Source organism: Palaemon carinicauda, chromosome 10 (genome assembly GCF_036898095.1).
Source record: "Palaemon carinicauda isolate YSFRI2023 chromosome 10, ASM3689809v2, whole genome shotgun sequence".
NCBI lineage: Eukaryota > Metazoa > Arthropoda > Malacostraca > Decapoda > Palaemonidae > Palaemon > Palaemon carinicauda.
In genome coordinates this window covers 152,011,493-152,036,492 of record NC_090734.1, presented here as the reverse complement: position 1 = coordinate 152,036,492, position 25,000 = coordinate 152,011,493, and the positions used below count along the sequence as shown (strand labels likewise).

Genomic DNA, 25,000 nt, shown 5'->3' with positions numbered 1-25,000 from the left:
TATCTTCGTGATTGCTTGGTCCCTTACCCTCAAGCTACTAGCGCTGCTGTTAAGAGTTAGACATGCTGATGACCCACATAGACTATTCGAAATTAGTGTGAATCATGCAATAGGAGGAAGAACGTTCAGTTATGCTGCACCGAGACTCTTTAACGACCTTCCACTTGATGTCAAGGATAGTAAAAATGTGGCAGCTTTCAAGAAAAACCTGAAGACTTATCTCTTTGGAAATTGTTGTAATAGTGATCTGAAAACTATTAAGCCTGAATGCAAATGCTAGCGGATAACTGAAAAGATACAGAGCAAAATATTAACTGGAAAGAAATTATTTTTACACACCAAGGCCCGCCTGAACAGACTCTTAATGTCTGATGGAGGGCGAGAAATAAACCCCTAAAAGTAAAAGTAAAAGTAAAGTAAATCAATAAAATGATTCATACATCACACATCTAATATTAGTTATTCATATGTTCCATAATGTTTAAATTTTTCCATTGTCGTACAATACAACTCCCCTTTCATGAACTATTGTAATTTCAATGGAACAGGAAGGCGTAGTAAACCAAGACCGAGGTGTGTTCCAACCATGAAGGAAGCGGAGATCAAGGAAACTGATGAAGTATTCCAGAACCTAGTGGTGTTAGGAACGAAGCACTGGATATCAGTCCTTGGATTTATATGCTGTAAAGATGGACAGAAAAGAATGTCCTCTATTTTTTTTTTTTAGATACCTAAAGGCTTCGCTATTTTAGGCGAGAATTCTTCTTCTTTCCCACCGTCATTACATTAAGGGGTCGGTTGCCTGAAGAGCCCTCTCCAGTGCCTTCTGTTAAAGGCAACCTCTTCCACCAAAACATTAGGCGATAAAGAATGGTTAGTTGTATTCTTTCCTTTTTTTCAAAGGTTCATTTGTTCTTTTACTCCTTGATTTACAAGTTAGTTAATAGGTTACGGTAATTAATTTATTTTGTTATCAATGACATGGTTCAACGATCTACAATCCAAGTTTATCTACCTACTCTCTCTCTCTCTCTCTCTCTCTCTCTCTCTCTCTCTCTCTCTCTCTTTCTGGACCAAATATCCACCTCAATTGACATTTACTTCTTTTTATCCTTGTTGTTGTATGGTCCTCTGTTGTTAGAGCTTAATTTGTAAGTAGCTGTATAAAAAGCCTCTTTCTTTTCCTTATGTTCCAGAACCCGTATGGTGTTAATTTCTTTGTTTCAAGGCCACTGTGTTGTTGCTTCGTTCTACAGAGCCAAGAATCAGCGAACTGTTGTAGCCGTGCTAGAGCTCACGTGTTTTAGAACCGTTGTGCCATTGATTTGGTTGATATGACAGTCAGATGTTATTGTATTTATTTTAGAGTCTGCCTGTGTCGGTGCACCGACTTTTGAGCGCAAGACAAATGAGCGCCGACAGTTGAGCACCGACAATTGAGCGCAAGACAAATGCGTGCACTAACATTTGAGCGCCGACATTTGAGCGCCATAATTTGAAAATTCAATCCTCTCCTTATGTTTTTGCATTGACATTATAGACCTTTAGTACTCACTGTTACAAGCGTTTGGATATAAAGGAAGAAAAAACCATCTTAATCTTTATTTGCTATAAAAACAATTTGTAAATAGAACATAGCTACTTTTGTGGGGAAAGATTATATAATATGGAACGCAGATAATTATCTGCGTTCTTCAAGAGAGCCATTAGATTATAATCTAATGGCTCTCTTGAAGAATACCCACTAACAATTTTAATTATATCATTGTTTACTCGTTCATATTTCTTGTGTTTTACAGGTTCATGCCACCCAGTTTATTCTGATCAATTTGGTTGAGGTGTGATTTTGTTCTATTCTTAAAATTTCTATGATAGAATAGCTGAGGAGCTATTTTGAACGTTCCATTTCCCATCCAGTGCTTATTTTATTTCATCACTCTGTCAAGTTTGTAACAGTAGCCTTCGTGCAATATATTATCTTTTCCTTTGTATGATGTTACCTTCTCCAGACCAAGGGTACTTTGAAATAAAATAAATCAAAGGTATTTCTCTTTTAGAAAGTTTTGTTAAAATGTCCAACGTAAAAATAATTTTAAAGATATACTAATAACCAAATGGTACGTTCACAAAAGGAAAGTTAACGATAATAACCGAACAAGTTAACGATGTAAACAAAAGATTTTAAGGAATTTTAACGATAATAAACACCGATAACATGACATTATTTGAAAACCAGTTTTACAAAGTAAATATTTTTTTTTTTACTAACCGAACAACAGTTATCGAGGGACATAGATAGATATTTAGATAGATAGATACAGATAATAAATAGTTACACAGAACGTGTATGTGTGTGCGTGTTTGTCTTTGTTCTAAAATTTCGTGCGCGCTATTGTCGGCGCTCAAATGTTAGTGCGCGCATTTGTCTCGCGCGCAATTGTCGGCGCTCAACTGTCGGCGCTCATTTGTCTTGCGCGCAAAAGTCGGACCACGGCCTGTGTCAGTCAACATAAGTTTAATCATTATATTTTCCATGTCGATACAAATCTAATACGAGGAATTTTTAACATTTTTTAATCCAATAAAAAATTTCACATTGTTTAATCCAATGCAAATAATTTTCAACATTCTTTAAAACAATACAAATTATTTGGGACATTTTTTAAACCAATACAAAGGATTTTTAAAATTTTTTAATCCAATACAAAGAATTTGTGACATTGTTTAATCCAATATAAATAATTTTCTAACATTTAATCCAATACAAATAATTTTTTAACATTGTGTAATCCAATACAAATAATTTTTTAACATTGTGTAATCCAGTAAAAAGAATTTTAAAAATTTTTCAATAATACAAAGGATTCAATTTAAACACTTTGTGACATTGTTTAATCCAATATAAAGAATTTTTGACATTTTTTTAAGCTGAAACTCCCCAATCGATGCCGGAATGGAGACACAACTGAGGTATTAAGTTCTCTCGGAGCATCAGCTGTTTTTGTTCGTCTCGACATCGAGATTTTGAAATCGCTTTACGATGGAGACACTGATGACATTTCGTCCTCCTGACGGTTCAGTTGAACACGATAAAAATTCAGGATATCATATTAAATTAGTGTACGCGACCCGTCAAAAATCACGGCTATTTATTTAGATAGATATCCACACACGCGCACACATACTCAACCCTTCCCACTTCCTCCTCTTTTCCTAAGTACCTCTCGGGGTGCCTCCCTCTCACCAAGGTAGGACTACTCCCTCTCCTCTATACCCGAAGGATGGGGAGAGACCGCGTAATTATACGTTTGGCAAGCCACTCAGCGTGACAGGAAATCCATATTTTACACATACATATATATATATATATATATATATATATATATATATATATATATATATATATATATATATATATACATACATACATACATACATACATACATACATACATACATATATATAGTCAGACACTTTCTCTTTATTATATATGGGAGATGTACTTACCCAATGTAAGTTTCAAAGTGCCACCTGTGTCACTGCTGTCTCTCATGCATACTCTCATCATCTTAAAGAAAATATTCTTTTTTTTTTATGTAGTTGAGTATTAATTCACCCAGGAATGGGGAACCTGCGGCCTTAAGGCCGCATATGGCCTTCTAGACCATCAAGTGTGGCCTTCTACGGCCTTTGATATATGTACAGTATTTATAGTATATTTTTGCTTTGACATTGAATATTGTGTGTTTGAAATCATTATACTGTATGTACACACATACAAATATGTCCAAACAGACAATAGGGAAGTTGTGTTTAGTGATGTACCTCCAAGAGAATGGAAGCAGTTTTTCCTTGAACTTAACGAATCCTAACTTATTACAACTAGGATTCTTTTCCTTGTCAGCTGCAACAGCTGTTGTAGCTGACAAGGAAAAATTGCTAGTTGCAGTGATTTAACGTATGATGGACGAGGAGTTCTGTTTTGTCCATCTCCTCACTGTGATCTATGTTAGTTTTAGATGAGTCAACAGATTACAGATTTTTGGCATAGAAATATTTTATTTGTGCTTTCACTGATGAGTTTTAATTGTATGAAAAACAACTTCCCTTAGGTAACATTAACGGAAGGACACGAAGAACAGACATTTTAACAACTTCAATAAGCAATGTCACAAAGTAGGACTGTTTTACTTCCTTATTATGATACGTTATGCACTAATAGTGTTCCAGCTATGATGGCTAAAAACTAGGGATTTATTGAACATCTTAAGAAAGCAAATATATATATTTTTTTTCAATGAAAACAGTTAAATATGTTTAAACAGATACATTTTTTTTTTCACTGGAAAGTTGAATTATTGAAATGTTGTATAAAGGGTACCTACTTGCTAATATAAATTTTTTGAGAAGGTTATCTTGCTGATATTTACAAGTTATCTTTTCCAAAAGATTAATATTATTTTACTTTTCACTTTAATACAAAGAACCTACTAGCTTAACTAAAATAATTTGAAAATGACATGCTTTCGATATTATTCATTTACTTACGGTAGTTTGAAAACAACCCAAACTTGAATTAAATATTTTAAAATTTAGCTTTCAATATAATTCATTTACTGATAACTTGAATAAAAAGTACTTAATTCGAATATTTGAAAATGTAATGCTTTAAATTTCTATAAACCTGTTACTCTTTCTTAAGATTACTAATACATTACTTGGAGGATAAAATAACCAAGAGAATTCTATGCGGCCTTAATGAGCTTTGAGGAATTGCAATATGGCCTTCATCCCAAAAAGGGTTCCCCATTCCTGGTCTGGACCCGACTTGGTCTTATTTGACCTATGTTGCTAGATAATATTGCACTTAAGGTACTTTTTCTGTTAATATGACCTAGCTCGACATTTGTCGATAGATTAATATCGCCTTGCAAGACCCTTTTCTCAAGACTAAAGTGCTTTTGCATGGCCTTTCCCATTAGAGTAATTTATTAAGGTCTTTTTTTGTCCCTGAACAGACACTTACTCTTCCTAAAAATTTCTGATGATTTATCTGAGGCTGGTAAGGTAATTTTTCGAGCTAACTTTTTTCTCTCTTTTTTTTTTGCCAAGGTTGTTTTTATTGTTGCTCAGAGAGTTTATGCTTCAACTGAAAAGGATTTCAATTTAACCATAAAAGAAACTTTCTGGTACAACCCAGGAACATAAGTGGTGGACTACCCTTAAACCTGCAACCCTTTTGGGTGATGTGTTAGACAGTATGCAGAGTAATGAGAAACTTTGTCTTCTTCATTGATTTTTTCCTGAGAATAAACTAACTTGATGCTTATAGAGGTGTTGACTGTAATTATGTTTTTTCTTTACTATGAAGACTGAAGATTTCTTACTCCCCAATTTATCTTATTTTCAGCAAGTTAGCAAGAAGAGGTTCTTTTAGCACTTTTTGGAGAATTGGTAATGTTACTCTATTATGTAAATGTGTTTGTGGTAGCTCAACTCTAGCTGATTACCCTCCAATTTTCATAACTCCCATATTATCTGAAATTTTTGAACGTCTTTTTGGCAAAACATCTAAATAGGTTTGCTGAAGGCAGTCATCAGTTCCCTATTTTGCAATTTGGTGTACGTAAAGTCCTTGGAGCATGTAATACCCTTCTTACAATCTCCAATGCTGTACAGAAATCTCTTGATTGTGGTCAAGGAGTTCGTATAATTGGCCTTCATTTTAGTGCTGCCATTGTCCGTATTAATCAGGAGGCCTTTGTTTTGAAACTCAAACAGTTTAGGGTGGGTGGGTCTTTTCTTAGCATCATTATTGAATTTTTTAATAACAGATCGCGAAGAGTTGTTGATGGGCACCATAGTGAGTATAGGTATGTGATATCTGGTGTTCCTCAAGGTAATGTTCTTGGCCCATTACTTTTCATACCATATACAGTACGCATGCCATGTGGTTTGGTCTAGAAAATAAGCTCGTTGCATATGCAGATGATACTACTCTCTTTGCACCAATTACATCTCCTGGATGTAGACCTTGGGTTGTTGAATCCCTTAATAGAGATTTAGCTAAAATTAGTGCAAGGTGCAAATTATGAGTCATGAAGTTGAACCCTAACAAAATTCAAAGTATGTTTGTGAGTATATCGAGGTCAGTGGCTCCTCAACATCCAGATCTCAGCATTGATAATGTTTCTTTAACTGTGTATAAGTCTTTTAAAATTTTAGGAGTGATTCTTGATGGCAAGTTTACTTTTGAGAAATATATCCAGTCTGTCTTTTCTTCACTTGCACCAAAAAATTGTCTTATTGAGAAAGTCTTTCAAGATTTTTGGTGATCAATCTATTGTGAAGAAGTATTCTAATTCTTTCGATTATTGGTCTTCTGTCTGGTCCTCAGCCGCTGAATCTCAACTTAATTTGTTGGACAGGAGCTTACGGTCTATTAAGTTTCTTATTTCTTGATCTAAATATTAATTTTTGGGACCGTCGTTCGATTAGTTCATTATGCATGTTGCATAAGATTTTTCATAATTTTGACCATCCTTTACATTCAGATCTTCCTAGACAGTACTATCCTGTTCGTAATATTAAGTATGAAGGTAATTCTAATAGTCATGCCTTCTCCATCACGAGGCTTAATACTACACAGTATTATTATTATTATTATTATTATTATTATTATTATTATTATTATTATTACTTCCTAAGCTACAACCCTAGCTGGAAAAGCAGGAGGCTATAAGCCCAAGGGCTCCAGCAGGGAAAATAGCCCAGTGAGGAAAGCAAATAAGGAGAAACTACAAGAGAAGTTTAAGAACAATAACGTTAGAATAAATCTTTCATATATAAACTATAAGAATTTGAAAATAACAAGTGAATAAAAACTTCAAATTAATAAGAGGAAGAGAAACAAGATGGAATAGTGTGCCCGAGTAATACCCTCAAGCAAGTGATCTCTAACCCATGACAATGGAAGACCATGGTACTGAGGCTATGACACTACCCAAGACTAGGGAATAATGGTTTGATTTTGGAGTGTCCTCGTAGAAGAGCTGCTTACCATAGCTTAAGTCTTTTCTACTCTTTTCTCTATAAATTTATATTTTGAAACTTTTACCTAAAGTTAAACCATAAAAAATGTAACTTAAAAGTAATAAAGTACTTTCATAAAACCACAACATATTCTAGAAGTTTTATTCCAGCTGTGACCAAGTTATAGAATGATCTTCTTAGTCAGGTAGTGGAATTGGTGGAACTTCAAAAGTCCAAACGTAATGCGAATGTTTTCATGTTGAACGGGCTGACAAAAGTCTCTTTTCTATAGTTTAGATATGAAAGATTTATTTTAATGTTGTTACTGTTCTTAGATTATGATATTTTAATTGTTCATTACTTCTCTTGTATTCTATTCATTCACTTATTTCCTTTCCTCACTGGTCAATTTTTCCCTGTTGGAGCCTATGGGCTTATAGCATACTGGTTTTCCAACTAGGGCTGTAGCTTTAGTCAACAGCAAGATAGTCTTCAACATAATTTTCGTAAAGATCATGTTAGTCATAGAATTAATGGCAATTGTACCAGTTGTAGTTACATTAGTTGTATCTCTAACAGATGTATTCATCGATCATGATGATGTTATAATAATTTAGTAGGGATTCGGATGACTTATATCCCTGTTTTATAACCATTGTTTTATAACCATTACAATCAAGGCGTGACTTATAACCCAATAATACTGCAGAGATCGTCAGCGTTTCTTTCTCCTCCCTCATCTCCTAAGGACACGAGTCTGTAAAACACTGATAAATTGCACGAAAATGAAATATCTGGGTCGCCTGTGAACGCTCCAGATATTTAATGGGTCAAATTTCCATGAAGCTTATTGTTTCCTGCGTCAGCTTACACATTCTTTTATTATTATTATTATTATTATTATTATTATTATTATTGTGTGCGACCAGTCAAAGTGACCTGTAAATATATACTGTAGTTACACACACATACATACAAACACTTACATATATATATATATATATATATATATATATATATATATATATATATATATATATATATATATATAATCATGCGTCTGTGTATGGTCTTTCTATGTCAGTCCATACCCGCAGACTTTCATAGTTTCTTGGTAGTACCATGTGATTAAATATTTTTCATTTTAGAGAAAGTACTATTATACCTTTCATAATTTCATTGTGTGTACCCCATGCTCTCCATCACATGTTTATGCTTCTTTTAATTTCGGCCTCGTGTCCTTGGGAAATGCTTACTGTTTGCCCTAAGTATGTATATTCATAAATATTCATCCAAAACTTATTTTTTCATCTCTGCATTTTCATTGAACAATTATCTTATTATTACTCCCATTCATTTTCAGTACTACGTTTCTACTTTCTCTATTCAAATCTTCTATCATCTTCTGCATCTCCTATCATGATTCACTAAACACAACTTTCATCTGTAAATGTTAATCTATTAAAGTATTACCTTATGTGTGTGTATATATATATATATATATATATATATATATATATATATATATATATATATATATATATATAAATATATATATATACATACATACACATATATGTATATAGTCTTCTATTCGAAGGAAAAACAAAAAGGAAAAGATAAAATTAGTATTATTGTGCCAATTATTCGTGTTCATTTTCTCGGCTTCCTCTGTTTTGCCGAAAAGAAAAGGCTTTAAATAACTTGTCTAAAATGGCCTTTTCCGAAAGTGAACATATATTTGCTGTCTGGGTTAGAGAATGGGCCGTTTTCGGGAAGAGAGAGAGAGAGAGAGAGAGAGAGAGAGAGAGAGAGAGAGAGAGAGAGAGAGAGAGAGAGAGAGAGAGAGAGTTAATTTTTACTGGTACATTTAGTTTTAGACTTTTTTGGATCATATATTCTAGTAACTATTTTTCTGTCAGTTTCGTTCTGTAGTGGTATTTGCTATTTAAATTATGATGTTGGAATATATATATATATATATATATATATATATGTATGTATATATATAACCGGACACTTGCTCCTTAATATATATGAGAGATACATGTATGCATGTATGTGTATGTATGTATATATATATATATATATATATATATATATATATATATATATATATATATATATATATATATATGTCAGACAGATGCTTATTTTTGGATAAATTTCATATGCAGAAGGTTTATGTATATTATTGATGCCTTTATTTGTGGGTTTTATTAACTAATAAGAAATAGGGAGACAAATGCAGTTAGTAGTAATTGTAAAGATATAGAAAGAATTGTGGAGAGACAGGAGAGAGTGATCGAGAGTTAGGTAGGATGTTTTCAAATAATTTCGCTGACTCCAGGGTTCTTTCCTGGTAAACAAGTCACCGATCGACAGGTAAGCCGGGAAAAAGTCACGTGATTAAGGATAGCTTGACACGCCCAAGACGACCATATATAAGCAACGAGAAGACGGCAACAAGGCATCTCTCTCTCTTCCTCGTAGTCGCTCACATAAAGACCTACTTAACCTGCCGGGTCTCCTTGACGAACAACACGTGGCAGAGCGACCAAGGCGTGTCTAGAACTTCGCGGCAGCCTTCCCAACACCTGACGAAGGCTCATACTTCGGTAGGCCTACCTAAACCAGGATTCATCAAACTCTTCAGGCATTGACACGACGTCTGAATTCATCAGTAAGTGTTGATGTAAAACCACGCTTTTATTTTTTGACTGCTTGTAAGTGCCTGTTCAAACCCCTTTTTATGTCTAGTAAAGAAAGAAACCAGCATTCGTATCCCTCACCCACGTAACTTTGCTTATGTAAACTCCTGAGAGAAATTCAATTAATATTAAACTAAAGGTGAGATACTAGACTAATTAAGAAGATTTATTGCAAGAAAAATCAAGGACATCATCGCAAATTGTGGCATCGTTAAGGGATACTGTGCCGTGTTATATTAAGTTTGAACTAATACTATTTCAGATAAGTGCTGAAACCCCCTTTTAAGTGTCGAAGAAAGACAAAACCTAATCTTAAGAAAAATAGAGGGAACAAAAAGGAAGGATTCCTGAACCAATGGATAAGTGAGTAGTTTTCATGTTTTCGTTCGCTCTCTTGTTTTGTATAAATACTGTCTCTCTATAGAATAGGAAGTTAGGGCATTTGTCTCTCGTAAGAAAATTTTGGTGTGTTTTAATTTTTCTTTTTTTTTTTAAGTGTGCGGAGTTTTTATATTTTCCAAAGACTTACACAATATCAATACTGCAGACAGACGGTCGCGAAGTGCTAGTGTAGGAAGACGTTTAAATTAGGCTAGAAATACAAATTTGAGTAACCGAAGTTCGAGTCCTTTAAGAGCAAATATCGCCGATATGAATTCCGCTGGCCTGATCACACAAACCACAAGTTCTAAATCTTGTGGCCTACAGTAAGATGTATGCGGCCTTGGTGGAAGACCTAAAGTTAGATCCTGCCCAGAAAACCACAAAAACACACACACACACACACATATATATATATATATATATATATATATATATGTATACATATATATATATATATATATATATGTATACATATATATATATATATATATATATATATATATATATATATATATAAATTTATTTGTATATATATACATACATACATACATACATACATATATCCGGATACGCCAAGCGCCATTGCCAGACGGATAACTACTCGGTATCTCCCTATCACTGTGGAAGAGAGAGAGAGAGAGAGAGAGAGAGAGAGAGAGAGAGAGAGAGAGAGAGAGAGAGAGAGTATTTATGCCCTGATGAGAGAGGGTGGGAAGAGTTGGATCTGTGTATGTGGTCATATGTAAGTATTTTGCTGGCGTTTTTGACGGGTTGCGTACCGAATTTTTAATATATATATATATATATATATATATATATATATATATATATATATATATATATATATATATATATATATATACTGTCTTGTCTCCTTACCCTCATAAGTATTCCTGGTTCAGTCTTGGAAGTTCCCACTATTTACTTAGTAAGACAAACTTATTTTAAAGGAAAGAAATGAGACCTAAGAGGTTCGTTGCCAGTTTTCTGAAGTAACGAGTAAATACAGGTTGGAGCGCCTGCTAAGCCTTCCAGACTGTTTCCAGGCAGTTCCATGGAACCAGGGTAATTAATTCTTCGTTTTTATTGTCCTTTTTATAATGTCCTGTTGGCTGATAGTATTGATTCTCTTAATATCTTTATTGAGTATTATACTGTATATCTAGTGTGCCTCATCTTCCAATCTCTCTCTCTCTCTCTTTCTCTCTCTCTCTCTCTCTCTCTCTCTCTCTCTCTCTCTCTCTCTCTCTCTCATCGGGTCGGCAGTATAATCAGGAAGATGTTTTCAAGGAATTTATGGTATTTTATGGAGAATATATTCGCAGTATTTTCCATTAGTTTGTGTCGGATGCATCCAATGCAGATCTGATTTTTTGGTAATAGTTTTAAAAAGTTGCAAGTCTTTTTCTTAGCGTTGCCCAGATATTTTTTGTTACCGGTTTATGTATATTTAATTCTAAATCATTAACTGCTATCAAATCTTCTCTCTCTCTCTCTCTCTCTCTCTCTCTCTCTCTCTCTCTCTCTCTCTGTATATATATATATATATATATATATATATATATATATGTGTGTGTGTGTGTGTTTATAGGTATATATACGCTCATATGCGTATATATACATTATATAGGCACCGGCCACCCGTCGAGATACTACCGCTTAAGTGTTATTGGGTCCTTTGACTGGCCAAATAGTGCAGCATGAAATCCCTCTCTGGTTACGACTCATTTTTCTTCTGCCTAAACATACACCGAATAGTCTGCCATACTCTTTATACATTGTCCTCTTTCCTCATATACCGGAAAACACTAAGATTACCAAAAAAAAATTTTTTCACTCATGGGATTAACTACCGCACTGAAATTGTTCAATGGCTACCTTCCACTTGGTGTGGGTTGAAGAGACTCTTTAATTATGGTAAGCAGCTCTTCAAGGACACTTCATAATCAAACCATTTATTTCAAGTCTTTGGTGGTGACATAGCTTCCATACCTTTGTTTTCCACTATTGTATCTGTTTCCTTATATCCTGTCTTCCCTGCGCTTTTTAAAGGTGTACTTTCCTCTTGGTAAGGATAGAAGAGACTCTTTAGCTGTGGTAAGCAGCTCTTCTAGGAGAAGGACACTCCAAAATTAAACCACTGTTCTCTAGTCTTGGGTAGCGCCATAGCCTCTGTACCATGGTCTTCCACTGTCTTGGGTTGGAGTTCTCTTGCTTGAGGGTACACTCAGGCACACTATTCTATCTTATTTTTTTTTCTTCCTCCTTTTTTTGAAATGGTGTGTTGGGCAGGCTTAATAGAATGGCCATGGATGCCTGGTGGTTTATCAAGAGGTTGTCTTTTCCTTTTTCTGATTATTTTTCTTCTCAAAACCATCCTTACTGTCCTCCCTTCAGTTGAAGTGGCTATCCTGGAGGGTATTTAGCCTTGCATGGTGTATCGGCTCCTCCATGTTGACCAGTTTTTCCGACTTTTTACTATAGTCTATGGGTATCATCAATCACTTTGTTTATAATTCTGTACGTATTGTTTTTGTTAGAATTCTTGTTAATCTAGTTTTTAAGTATGCTGTCTCTTTTTTATTTCTATTAATTCTTATGCTGTCTGGAGACATTGAGCGAAATCCGGGACCAGTACGTCCTACATTTCGTCAATGTCGTCTTCTGTATTGCAATATTCGTGGTCTTCATGCAAATATCCAAGACCTTACAGTTGCGTCCAGACAATATGATATTCTTTTGTGCTCAGAAACTTTGGTTTCTAATATGAGGCACTCATCTGAGCTCCTTATAACTGGTTTTAAGAAGCCAATAATGTTGAAACGTGATGCCATCCCTAGGGCCAGGGGAATGGCGGTGTATATTAGGACCGAGTACCCTGCTTCTCATAAGTCCTGCTATCAATGTGGATGTCATGAGATTCAGGTAATAAAAGTTTGTGGCAGGCATAACAACTTTTATTTGTGTTCGATCTACCGGAATCCAGACATAGATGATTCTATCTTCGATTGTCTTCTTACCATTATGGCTAAGATACAAGAAGATGATAGAAAGGCTTCTTTTGTCTTTGTTGGTGATTTTAATGCTCACCATAGGGAGTGGTTAAGTTCTATCTCTCCTACCGATTGCCATGGCTTAAGAGCTTTAGACTTTGCCTCTGAATCAGGCTGTGAGCAAATCATAAATGAAGCTACTCACAGGTCTGGTAATTGCTTGGACCTCTATACACTGACTCCCCTGGCGTTATAACTAGTAAGGTTGGTTCTCCAGTCGGGACATCTGATCATGCCTTGATTTCATTATTAGTGAAGACTGAGCAGCCTGTCCCTGATATATCATATTCTTGTAAAATTTATATGAAATCCCAAGCAGACTGGAATGGGATGTTACATGATCTTTTGTGCTTGAATTGGTCACAATTATATAATAGTGTAGATCCTGTTGTCCCTTTGAATGAGAATCTAGTCAACATAATTGATAGGCGTATCCCTTCTCGTGTGCTAAGGTACCGAGTGAAGGACAAACCGTGGTTCAATGATGATTGTAGACGTGCTTATTTGGAGAAACAGGAGGCCTATCATCTTTGGAAGGGGAACAGATCAGATTTGACCTGGAACAACTATACTCAGCTTCGAGCTTTTGCTCAGAGAGTTTATGCCTCAACTGAAAAGGAGTACAATTTAACCATAAAAGAAACACTTTCTGGTACAACTCAGGAACATAAATGGTGGTCTACCCTTAAATCTGCGCTCTTTGGTGTAGATGCAACAGTTCCTCCTTTACTTAAACCAGATGGCTCAGTCACTCACTGTCCAAAGGAAAAGGCAACCCTTTTGGCTGATGTTTATGACAGTAAACAGAGTAATGAAAAACTTGAACTTCCTCATTCCTGTTTTCCTGAGGCTAAACTAACTAGTTTAGCTTTTCGATCTCGTGAGATTAAAGCTCTGTTGATGGACCTTGATGCTTATGGAGGTGTAGACCCAAATGGTATTTTTCCTTTGTTTTTTATAAAGACAGCAGATTTCTTAGCTCCAAAGTTATCTGTTATTTTGCGCAAGTTAGCAAGAAGAGGAGCTTTTAGCACTAGTTGGAGAATTGGTAATGTTACTCCTCTATGTAAATGTGTTTGTGGTAGCTCAAGTCCCACTGATTACCGCCCAATTTCCATACTCCTATATTATCTAAAGTTTTTGAACGTCTTCTGGCAAAACGTCTTAATAGGTTTGCTGAAGGTAATCATCTACTCCCTAGTTTGCAATTTGGTTTTCGTAAAGGCCTTGGAGCATGTGATGCCCTTCTTACAATCTCCAATGCTGTACAGAAATCCCTTGATTGTGGTCGGGAAGTTCGTATGATTGGCCTTGATTTTAGTGCTGCCTTTGACCGTGTTAATCATGAGGCCCTTGTTTTCAAACTGAAACAGTTGGGAGTGGGTGGGTGGTTTCTTAGCATTATTATTGATTTTTCAAGTAATAGATCTCAAAGAGTTGTTGTTGATGGGCACCATAGTGATTATAGGAATGTGATATCCGGTGTTCCACAGGGTAGTGTTCTTGGCCCATTACTTTTCATACTATGTACACATGACATGTGGTTTGGCCTAGAAAACAAGCTTGTTGCATATGCAGATGATGCTACTCTCTTTGCATCAATTCCATCCCCTGAATGTAGATCTAGGGTTGGTGAATCTCTTAATAGAGATTTAGCTAGAATTAGTGCATGGTGCAAATTATGGGGTATGAAGTTGAATCCTAACAAAACTCAAAGTATGATTGTAAGTAGGTCAAGGACGGTGGCTCCTCAACATCCGGATCTCAGTATTGATAATGTTTCTTTAAATATGTATGACTCTTTCAAAATTTTAGGTGTGATTCTCGACAGTAAATTTACTTTTGAGAAACATATAAGGTCTCTGTCTTCTTCAATTGCACAAAAAAATAGGCTTATTGAGAAAGTCTTTCAAGATTTTCGGTGATCAGTCTATTCTGAAGAAGTGTTTTAATTCTTTCATTCTACCTTGTTTTGAGTATTGTTCTCCTGTTTGGTCTTCAGCTGCTGATTCTCATCTTAATTTGTTGGACAGAAACTTACGGTCTATTAAATTTCTTATTCCTGATCTAGATATTAATCTCTGGCACCGTCGTTCAATTAGTTCATTATGCATGTTGCATAAGATTTTTCACAACTCTGACCATCCTTTACATTCAGATCTCCCTGGACAATTCTATCCTGTTCGTAATACTAGGCAGGCAGTTAATTCTAATAGCCAGGCCTTCTCCATCACGAGGCTCAATACTACGCAGTACTCTAGAAGTTTTATTCCAGCTGTTACCAAGTTGTGGAATGATCTTCCTAATCGGGTGGTTGAATCAGTAGAACTTCAAAAGTTCAGAGTTGGAGCAAATGCTTTTTTGTTGACCAGGCGGACATGAGTCTTTTTATAGTTTATTTATGACATATTTGTTTTTGATGCTGTTAATAGTTTATATATGACATGTCTGTTTTGACATTGTTACTGTTTTTAGAATGATTTATTGTTAATTTGTTCTCTTCATTTATTTATTTCCTTTCCTCACTGGGCTATTTTTCCCTGTGTGAGCCCCTGGGCTTATAGCATCTTGCTTTTCCAACTAGGGTTGTAGCTTGGATAGTAATAATAATAATAATAATAAAGGTCGCTCATGAATGGCAGAGGCAAGGGACAGTGATATTGCCCTAGCAAGTAGGACAATGCCCTAGAGACTGACCCTATATTATATGATCAGCGCCCAAGCCTCCTCTCCTCCCAAGCTAGGACCAGGGAGGGCCAGGCAGTGGCTGCTGATGACTCAGTAGATAGACCTATAGGCTCCCCCAAACCCCCAACCTTAGCTCGCAAGGATGGTAAGGTTGCAGACACTAATAGCACTAACGAGTTTGAGCGGGACTCGAACCCCCGACTGGCGATCACCAAGCAGAGACGTTACCAATCAGGCCACAACAACCACTGTTTCATTGTTCGAGCCCTTGGGCTTATAGCCTCCTGCTTTTCCAACTAGGGTTTTAGCTTAGCTAGTAATAATAAAAATACATACATACATGCATACATAATGTTCTAGTACTTGCTTACGGGCAGGTGTACGAAATTTTCCCGTTTAATGCATTAACGTATTTGTTTATGTTAATGTATGCATCTAATTCCATACACATGTAGCCTACGCCCTTGCTGATAAATATAAAGTGGAATTATCTTGTTGTTTAAATATATTTATTTAGATTAGCTGATGATATTTTTTTGTTATCAGTGTCACCCATTATACAAGCAAAGGAAATAAAACTCTATATTGTATAAATGAATACGAATTGATAATAAAAATTCTTCATTTTTTATGTGGAATATTTTCGATTCCAAATAAATAGGACTATTTGGGTCATCGTATTCACGTATGTTTTATTTTATTTTCTCTGACCTACCGTAGTTTCGACCATTATTTGAAGCGAACGTTAAAGGGGAGAGAGAGAGAGAGAGAGAGAGAGAGAGAGAGAGAGAGACTCTGCTTGAGTGTCATTATTTGAGAGTTCTTTAGTATCCTGCCTGTATAGTATATGCTTAATGCAACACATTAATGTAGATATTGTTGAATATTTATTCATATTAATGTCTTTCATGTTGTAGTTATTGTTGTATCATGCAGTAAGGGAGCATGTTTCTTAGCAACAGGTGCCATATTCTCGTCAGATTACATTCTAAGTAGACACTATTTGTGTTTATAATCCGATACAAGATTTGAAGTCAAGACTTGATTGTCAGAGTTATCAAAATTCTACCTTGAGGTCCGTATATGTTTCATTGTAACTGGCAGAGGTTAGTTTGGAATTGGCACCAATGACCAATACTACTGCAAAAGAAATTCACCACGTGATCAGTATTTGTTGCAACATTTGCGTAGAATTTTTTTTTTTTTTTTATAAATTTTTGCATAGAATAGCCAATATCAGCTAAAAGAGTTTTTTCATTGTGAAAAAACTTGTAACTGGCATTGCTTACACTGTTAAAAAAACTGAACTTCTAATCGGAAATTCTCCGTAATATATACTGTTCGCACCCGTATTCCAGTAAAACAAAGGCGACTGTAATTTTCTATACTTTGTTATTATCTTATACGGATTGCTGACCGTACTATCACTCCTTTACGTCAAAATATCCGCTTTTAAGACGGTAAATGCCTGGGAACATATATCGCAGGATTTTTGCCGTTTTTTTACGGTAAATTCTTAACAGTGTGGTTGTCGAAAAATTTACATAATTGCAGTTTTTTTATGGAAATATTGCTACCAATACTGATCACATCGTGAATTTTTTTTATACCAGTATTGGTTATTGGTGCCTATTAAGACATCAATATTTGATTTATCTCGTAAATGTAGTAACAAATGCTGATTATATTGTAAAATATACTGCGGTAGAAATAGTTACTTCGTCAGAAATTTCCCAGTTTTCGTGCCTTGGTGTAAATTTTGGCAAAGAGATGCTAGGAGATGCCAGAGAACCACCCTAACACACCATCCAAATATCTCTATAAAAAGAAGATAATAAGAACGCCAGACAGTACTAAGCTCCGAGTGTTTTTTTTTCAGTCGACTGGGTGCTCTCTCTCTCTCTCTCTCTCTCTCTCTCTCTCTCTCTCTCTCTCTCTCTCTCTCTCTCTCTCAGGAGAAACCACGAAACGAGAGAGAGAGAGAGAGAGAGAGAGAGAGAGAGAGAGAGAGGTAGTTAGCGAATGATTGTTTGTAGTTGGAAAGACTGTTGGTACAAATGAGATTGTTTGTTTATGTTTTTAGTTAGGTTACGACAGTGGTGAATGTTTCGGAGCGAACGCTTTTTTATTTGACTGCAGCTTAAGGCAGTTGAGTTAACGCTGGATTATATATATTTTTCTTACCAGCGTTGAAATTGTTGATTGGTTTTCTAAGTAAGTACAGTTTTGTTTATATTTTCTTGTCGTGATGGTGAATGATAGGAACAATTTATTAATTATCTTTGATTATAGTGCGATAGTTAAGTTAGTTAGGAGTGTTCGTAAGTGTTTTTCTTTTTTATTTTGACAGGCCGTGATTCCTCCTTTGGAGAGACAAGTTTTGCAAGTGAATTTGACCACAACGATGACACCCATGACCCCGATGAGTTAAGGCTGTTAAGGATATTTAAGACAGTCTTCTGGTTATATAGACAGTGTTGGTGTCTATAAAATATATATGAACACAGATATTTATTTGGGCATTGGTGTGCGGTTGATTTAAGTTTTGTTAGGGGTTTTGCTGATTATTTGAATGGTGGTTATTGTATATTTGGTGTGAAGTTTAATTTGAAGTTTGTTAGGTTTTTGGGTGATTTATTGGAATGGTATAGTTATTATATAGTTAAGTGTTGATAATTTGATTGTGGATTATTTATGTTGAGCGTTTTAGTTTCAAGAAATATAGTATTAAGGGTATGTTTTGTTTTGTTTGTCCTTTTGTCTAGGAGTCCAGTTTATGATAACGTATGTGTTGAGGAGACATTTGTCAGTTAGTGTGATCAAGGGTGTGGGGGTTGTTTTGCAACATCCCGCCACATTATTTTGGCGCCCGAACAGGGACTGCCGAGGTGGGATTGAAGCTGGACTCTTTGACGAAGGACTGATAGGATAAGAAATTAGATCAAGGTTGAAGAAAAATGGAAGGTAAATTAAAGGCTTTGGAGGAGAAATTGCGGCATTATCAAGAACGGGTGCAGTCGTTGATAGTTGAGAAAGAGAGGTTGCTTGTAGAGAATGAATTTTTGAACTGTGAGAATGAGGCGATGCAGAAAGAGCTTAGGGAGTTGAAGGGAACTGTAGAGAGAGTGGAAGAACGTGTTGAGATGAGGATGAAAGAGAATGAGGAACGAATGGAGAACCGATTGGAAGCTATGATGGGGCAAGTCATGGGGATGATGAAAACTATAATGGGCGAAGGTGCAGTCGGAGGAGTGTCCTCAGCTTCGGGTTATGGGTTGATAGTGGATGAGAAGGCTAAGGTTAGTGATAATGGGAAAGGAAGTGATAGTGATAGTAATAGTGATAGTGAGATTGAAGATAAGGGAATAAGGCATATATAGTAAGGATGAACAGAAATGTGATAGGAATCATGAGAAGAAAGGTAAAATTGATGTGAAGAAAGGGAAGAAAAAGTATCAGGCTGATAGCAAGGACGATCGTGAATGGGTTAAAGTGGCGAGTAAGAAAAGGGCTAGGAAGAGTATGATCAAGGGTAGGTTTAAGACTGTGGAAGTAGATTCCTTATATTCTAGCAAGGAAGTAGGAAACAAGAAGGAAGGTAGCAGTGATGATAGCAGTGAGAATGAACGTGATGTGTGTAAGACTGTGTTTATTAGAGGGGAACTTTGGTGTGAAAGATTCAGTGAGCATAGCAGTAGGGATGTATATGATTTTTTCAAGGAGTATGAGAGGTATTGTCAGGATAAGTATGGTGATAGTAAAAGAGTTTGGGCTAGGGAGTTAGGAGAATATTTGACTGGGTATTTGTTGACAGTGTATGGAGTGATAATGAGTGTAGGGGACGTTGATTATGAAAGTGTGAAAAAGGGAATAATTGAGCAGGTAAAACGTATAAAAGGGAGTGTTAAGTATAAGCGTAAGAATGATTTTGATGAAGCACGGATGAATGCAGGAGAAGCGATATCGATGTATGTACGTAGGTTGGAAACTTTAGCTAGGAAGAAGTATGGGGATGAAGGTATAAATGAGAATAAGGAGTTAATGAGGAAGTTTTTGGCTACTGTCCCCGAAAATGTTGCTGAGTTTGTTTATTTGAAACGGAAGGAGAAAATGAGGTGGCTGAAAGAAAGATTGACATGGGATGATATCTTAGAGATAGTTAAGGATTACGAGTTAGATAGATGTATGAAAGAAAGTAAATCTGTCAGTGTAAGAAGTGGAATGGAGGAAAGTGTGCCAGAATTTTAGTTTTAGAGATGCTGTTATGAGAGGACCGATGAGGGTAGCTGATAGTGTAGTAGATAGGAGTCTTAGGGCGAGTAATGTGGGAATACCTGTAAGGACAAATGAAGGATTTAGGCAGGGTAATTGGTGCAATAGGGATAGGAGTGTGAGTGCACATCGAGGTATGTCAGATAGTCGTGTCCGTAATGAAAAGTGTTATAGGTGTGGGAAAATAGGACATAAGAAGAATGAATGTAGATGGGCTCTAGGTGCTTGATGTGGTGAGGTAGGGCATAGAATTAGCGAGTGTAAGAAAGAGAAAGGGGTAAAATGTTATCGGTGTGGTATGACTGGGCATGTAGCGAGTGGATGTCGTAGTAATTGTATGAATGTGATTTGTGGTAATTGTGGTAAGGATGGTCATTATGCTAGAATGTGCAAGGAGCCGCGGGGTAAGTGTACTGAATGTGGTGCAGATGGGCATGTAGCTAGGGTATGTAGGAAGAAGGGAGTAAGTCAGCCAGGATGTTCGGGAAACTAGAGTGTAAGAGGGTTCAGCTGGGTGAGTCCTCCTGTGTGTGTGGAAGGAATAGGATCAATGTTTGTGAGAATGGGATGAGTAATTTGTTGGAAATGAGCAAGTATGAACCTAGTATGCATGAGAAATTAGGGCTGGAAAATAAACAATTAGTGTTAGTTGAATATAGGAAAAAGAGGCGTTTGAAAGTTTTAAGTGAGGAGAAAGTGCAAGGGAAATTTATAGGTATAGGTAAGAATACGAATAAGTATGACAGGGGTGTAAATGTACAAGTGAGTGTGGCGGATAAATGTATTAATACAGATGAAACGTGGCTGAGTATGAATGATACTTATAGTGTGTGTGGCTTTTCGTTAGATGATGTAAAAGAAAAAATGAATAATGCAAGAATGAGAGACAGGAGACTGATAAGTAGCATGAATGAATCTTTTGCTAAAGTTGAGAATGTTTTTGATGAAATGGATGAACTGTTTACAGAAATGAGTGTAATTATAGGGCCAAACGAGAACGAGGTAGATGGGATTGTACATGATATATTAGATGATAGGGATTTAGATAAGAATAGTGTTAATGTAGCGAATGATTGTGATAAGGAAGAAGTGAATGAGAGTGTATAGAGGCCCAGTTAATTGGAGTAGAGGTCCCGTTCCCGACTGCGACTGGGTTATGAAAAAAATAATGTAAGTGTTGTGTGAGAAGGATTTGGCAAAGTAAGGGGGGAGGAATGTGGAGGATTTATTTTTGCTTTATTTTAATTTTTGTTTTTGCCAAATCCTGAGAGAGAGAGAGAGAGAGAGAGAGAGAGAGAGAGAGAGAGAGAGAGAGAGAGGTAGTTAGCGAATGATTGTTTGTAGTTGGAAAGACTGTTGGTACAAATGAGATTGTTTGTTTATGTTTTTAGTTAGGTTACGACAGTGGTGAATGTTTCGGAGCGAATGCTTTTTTTATTTGACTGCAGCTTAAGGCAGTTGTGTGAACGCTGGATTATATATATTTTTCTTACCAGCGTTGAAAGTGTTGATTGGTTTTCTAAGTAAGTACAGTTTTGTTTATCTTTGCTTGTAGTGATTGTGAATGATAGGAACAATTTATTATTTATCTTTGATTATAGTGCGATAGTTAAGTTAGTTAGGAGTGTTCGTAAGTGTTTTTCTTTTTTATTTTGGCAGGCCGTGATTCCTCCTTTGGAGAGACCAAAGTTTTTCATTAAGTGGATGTATTGACAGTATTGTTGATGACTTGGCCTGTATTACGATTTTGTTTGGACTGTTTTATTGGATTGCTGAACTGTTGATGACCTAGGCCTGTGAATTACGATTTCGTATGATGATGATGATAAGAGTCTAAGAGTCCAGTTTATGATAACGTAAGGGGAAAGTATGTGTTGAGGAGACATTTGTCAGTTAGTGTGATCAAGGGTGTGGGGGTTGTTTTGCAACATCCCGCCACATTGTTTCATGGTCTCTCTGGTTTGCACCTCTCTCTCTCTCTCTCTCTCTCTCTCTCTCTCTCTCTGTTTCGTGGTTTCTCTATTGTTTCTGTGGTTTACATCTCTCTCTCTCTCTCTCTCTCTCTCTCTCTCTCTCTCTCTCTTGTTTCGGGGTTTCTCTATTGTTTCGTGGTTTCTGTGGTTTGCACCTCTCTCTCTCTCTCTCTCTCTCTCTCTCTCTCTCTCTCTCTCTCTCTGTTGTTGCATGGCTCCTGTCGTTTATATATTTGTCTTGTTTACTGTTTAAATAGTAATTAAATCAGTTACCCTCGACAAGTATTTTTTCCCAATTTTGTTTGATATGAATTTATCCAAAAATATTTGGTTTCATTGTCTTTTTTATCTTGATTTTTGTCATTCTAAATGCAACAATGAACATTTTAGCTGTTATTTTAGTATTGCGTAATCTTATCTTACGGGAATTATTGTTAGTAACCATGTAATATTTTTTTTCAGTTATTTTTGTGTGCCTTTTTCAATTATTTTATATCAGTATTATTAACGCTAGAAAGTTCATTATCTTTTTTAGTATTCTTTAAGGATCTGTATCAACTTTTGTTTAATAAACTTTTCGTTTATCAGAAGGGTTTTTATTCTTTTTTATCTTATGCTATATATATTTATCATCCGTTTAAAAGTACTTCCATATTATTTTTCCATTTTTAAAATTCATCTAACCTCCTTAAACAATTCTAGGTTAATATATCATATATCATTATATACTATATAATGAATGATATACAGTATGTTAATTGTATTACAAATATTAATATATCATTACATCTTTTAATTCATTTAAATTTTCCTAATTTCTTGAATACAAAATAATTACTGCGACTAATTTCTTATAGGAAGTAGTGTTTTTTATTTTTAGGTTGCCAATAAGCAGTGACTGTACAGTGTAATTTTATCAGTGGCTACTTTTCCCTTGGTAAGGGTAGAGGAGAATCTTTAGCTATGGTACAGCTCTTCTAGTCGTGGACAGTCCCATAGCCTTTGTACCTTGGTCCTCCACTCTGTGTTACTAATTTAAAATGCTGTAATAATTTGAAAATGGTACCACTAGATTATGTAAGAAAATGTAAGGTGTATTGCATAACTAGATCATTAATAAATGAGTCTTTCAGTCGAGAAACATGCCAAGCGCCATTTTTAAAAAGTGTCAGAAATTGCGATTGAAAAATAATAATAATAATAATAATAATAATAATAATTATTATTATTATTATTAATATTATTATATTGATAATAATTAAAATAATAATGATAATAATAATATAAATAATTTGAAAATTGGCAATTTTCAATCGCGATTTCTGACACTTTTTAAAAATGGCGCTTGGCATGTTTCTCGACTGAAAGACTCAAATCTACTAAACTTGTGAAATAAAAAACGATTACTAAATGGATATAGAGTGGAAATAAGAATAGCATGATATTATCATTACTTGCTACACTACAGCCCTAATTGGAAAAGTAGTGTCTTTGAATTACTTTGGTCTGAATTACTTTACCTTTTCTCGGTTCAATATTCCTTTCTGATTCCGACTAATTTAGCCTCCTTAAACAATTCTAGGTTAATATCGGATATATCATTATATGCTGTATATTATATGTATTTATTAATTGCATTATATATATTGATATATCATTACAGCTTTTATTTAATTTAAATTTTCATAATTTCTTGAATACTAAATTTTTACTTTGAGCAATTTCTTGTTGGAAATATTTTTTTCTTTTAAATTGCCAATAAGAACACCTCAGTTGCTTTTAATTACTTTGCTCTGAATTACTTTACCTTTTCTCCGCTTAATATTCCCTACTGATTCCGACTAATTCAGGAACCGAAGATTATTGGTAATTGATTCCACGTCAATGTTCCTGGAACTGTTACTTCTTTCTTTTAGCCCCCGAAAACCGGAACTGGAATACCTATATGTCATCCCTTGGTATTTGTCATTTATTTATAAGTATTGAATATTGCTGGGAGGTTGGATGAGGGGGGGGAGGGGAAGAGAAGTAAGGGAGGCAAGGGGTGCAAATGGCAGCGTTGAAGGAGAGGGGGGGGGGGAGGGGTTCGGCTGTTTGTCGAAAGAGTATTTAGATTACAGGGTTGTGGTGGCCGATGTGGTAACGTTCCTGATTGGTGAACGCCAGACAGGGGTTCGAGTCCCGCTCAAACTCGTTTCTTCCTTTGGTCGCTGCAACATCGCCTTCCTTGTGAGCTAAGGATCGGGGGTTTGGGGGAGCCTGTAAGTATATCTGCTGAGTGATCACCAATCATTGCCTGGCCCTTCTTGGTCCTGCCTTAGGTGGAGAAGGGGCCTGGGCGCTTATCATATATATACATATATATATATATATATATATATATAATATATATAAATATATATGTATAAATATATATAAATATATATATATATATATATATATATATGGTCAGTCTCTTGGGCATTGTCCTGCTTGATAGAGCGATGTCAGTGTCCCTTGCCTTTGCCATTCATGAGCGACCTTTAAGCCTTTAAAGGGTTGTGGAAGATGTATCAGGGATTATAAAGAGATGGGTTACAGTAGGGGTATGGGGATTGTAAGGGATAATCTTGCCGTGATGTGCTTTGAGATATGCGGTTGATAATGGGTAGGGTTGCTGAGCTTATTGTGTTAGCGATAGAGGAAGGGTTTGTAATAGTTTGGTTTGTTGAGTTTATTGTGTTAACGATAGGGGAAAGGTTTGTAATAATTGGTTGGTTTACAGAGGTTATTATGTAAACTATAAAGGAAGGATTTAAAATATGTTAAGTTGTAGAGGATATTTTAAAAACTATAGGAAAAGGGTTTATAATAGGTTGGTTGTAGGGGATATTTTATAAACCATAAA

At 35.6% G+C, this 25,000-nt stretch overlaps 1 protein-coding gene and 1 long non-coding RNA gene across 2 annotated transcripts in view; both read left to right on the top strand.

The window, feature by feature from the left end:
- LOC137648868 (phosphatidylinositol 3,4,5-trisphosphate 3-phosphatase TPTE2-like) overlaps positions 1–25,000 on the top strand; it is a 270,530-nt gene that overhangs the window by 76,766 nt on the left and 168,764 nt on the right. The window lies entirely within an intron of this gene.
- LOC137648543 (uncharacterized) lies at positions 9,429–22,621 on the top strand. The gene is made up of 3 exons (XR_011045649.1): positions 9,429–9,715; positions 10,006–10,106; positions 18,219–22,621. It is a non-coding gene; the product is annotated as an uncharacterized lncRNA (long non-coding RNA).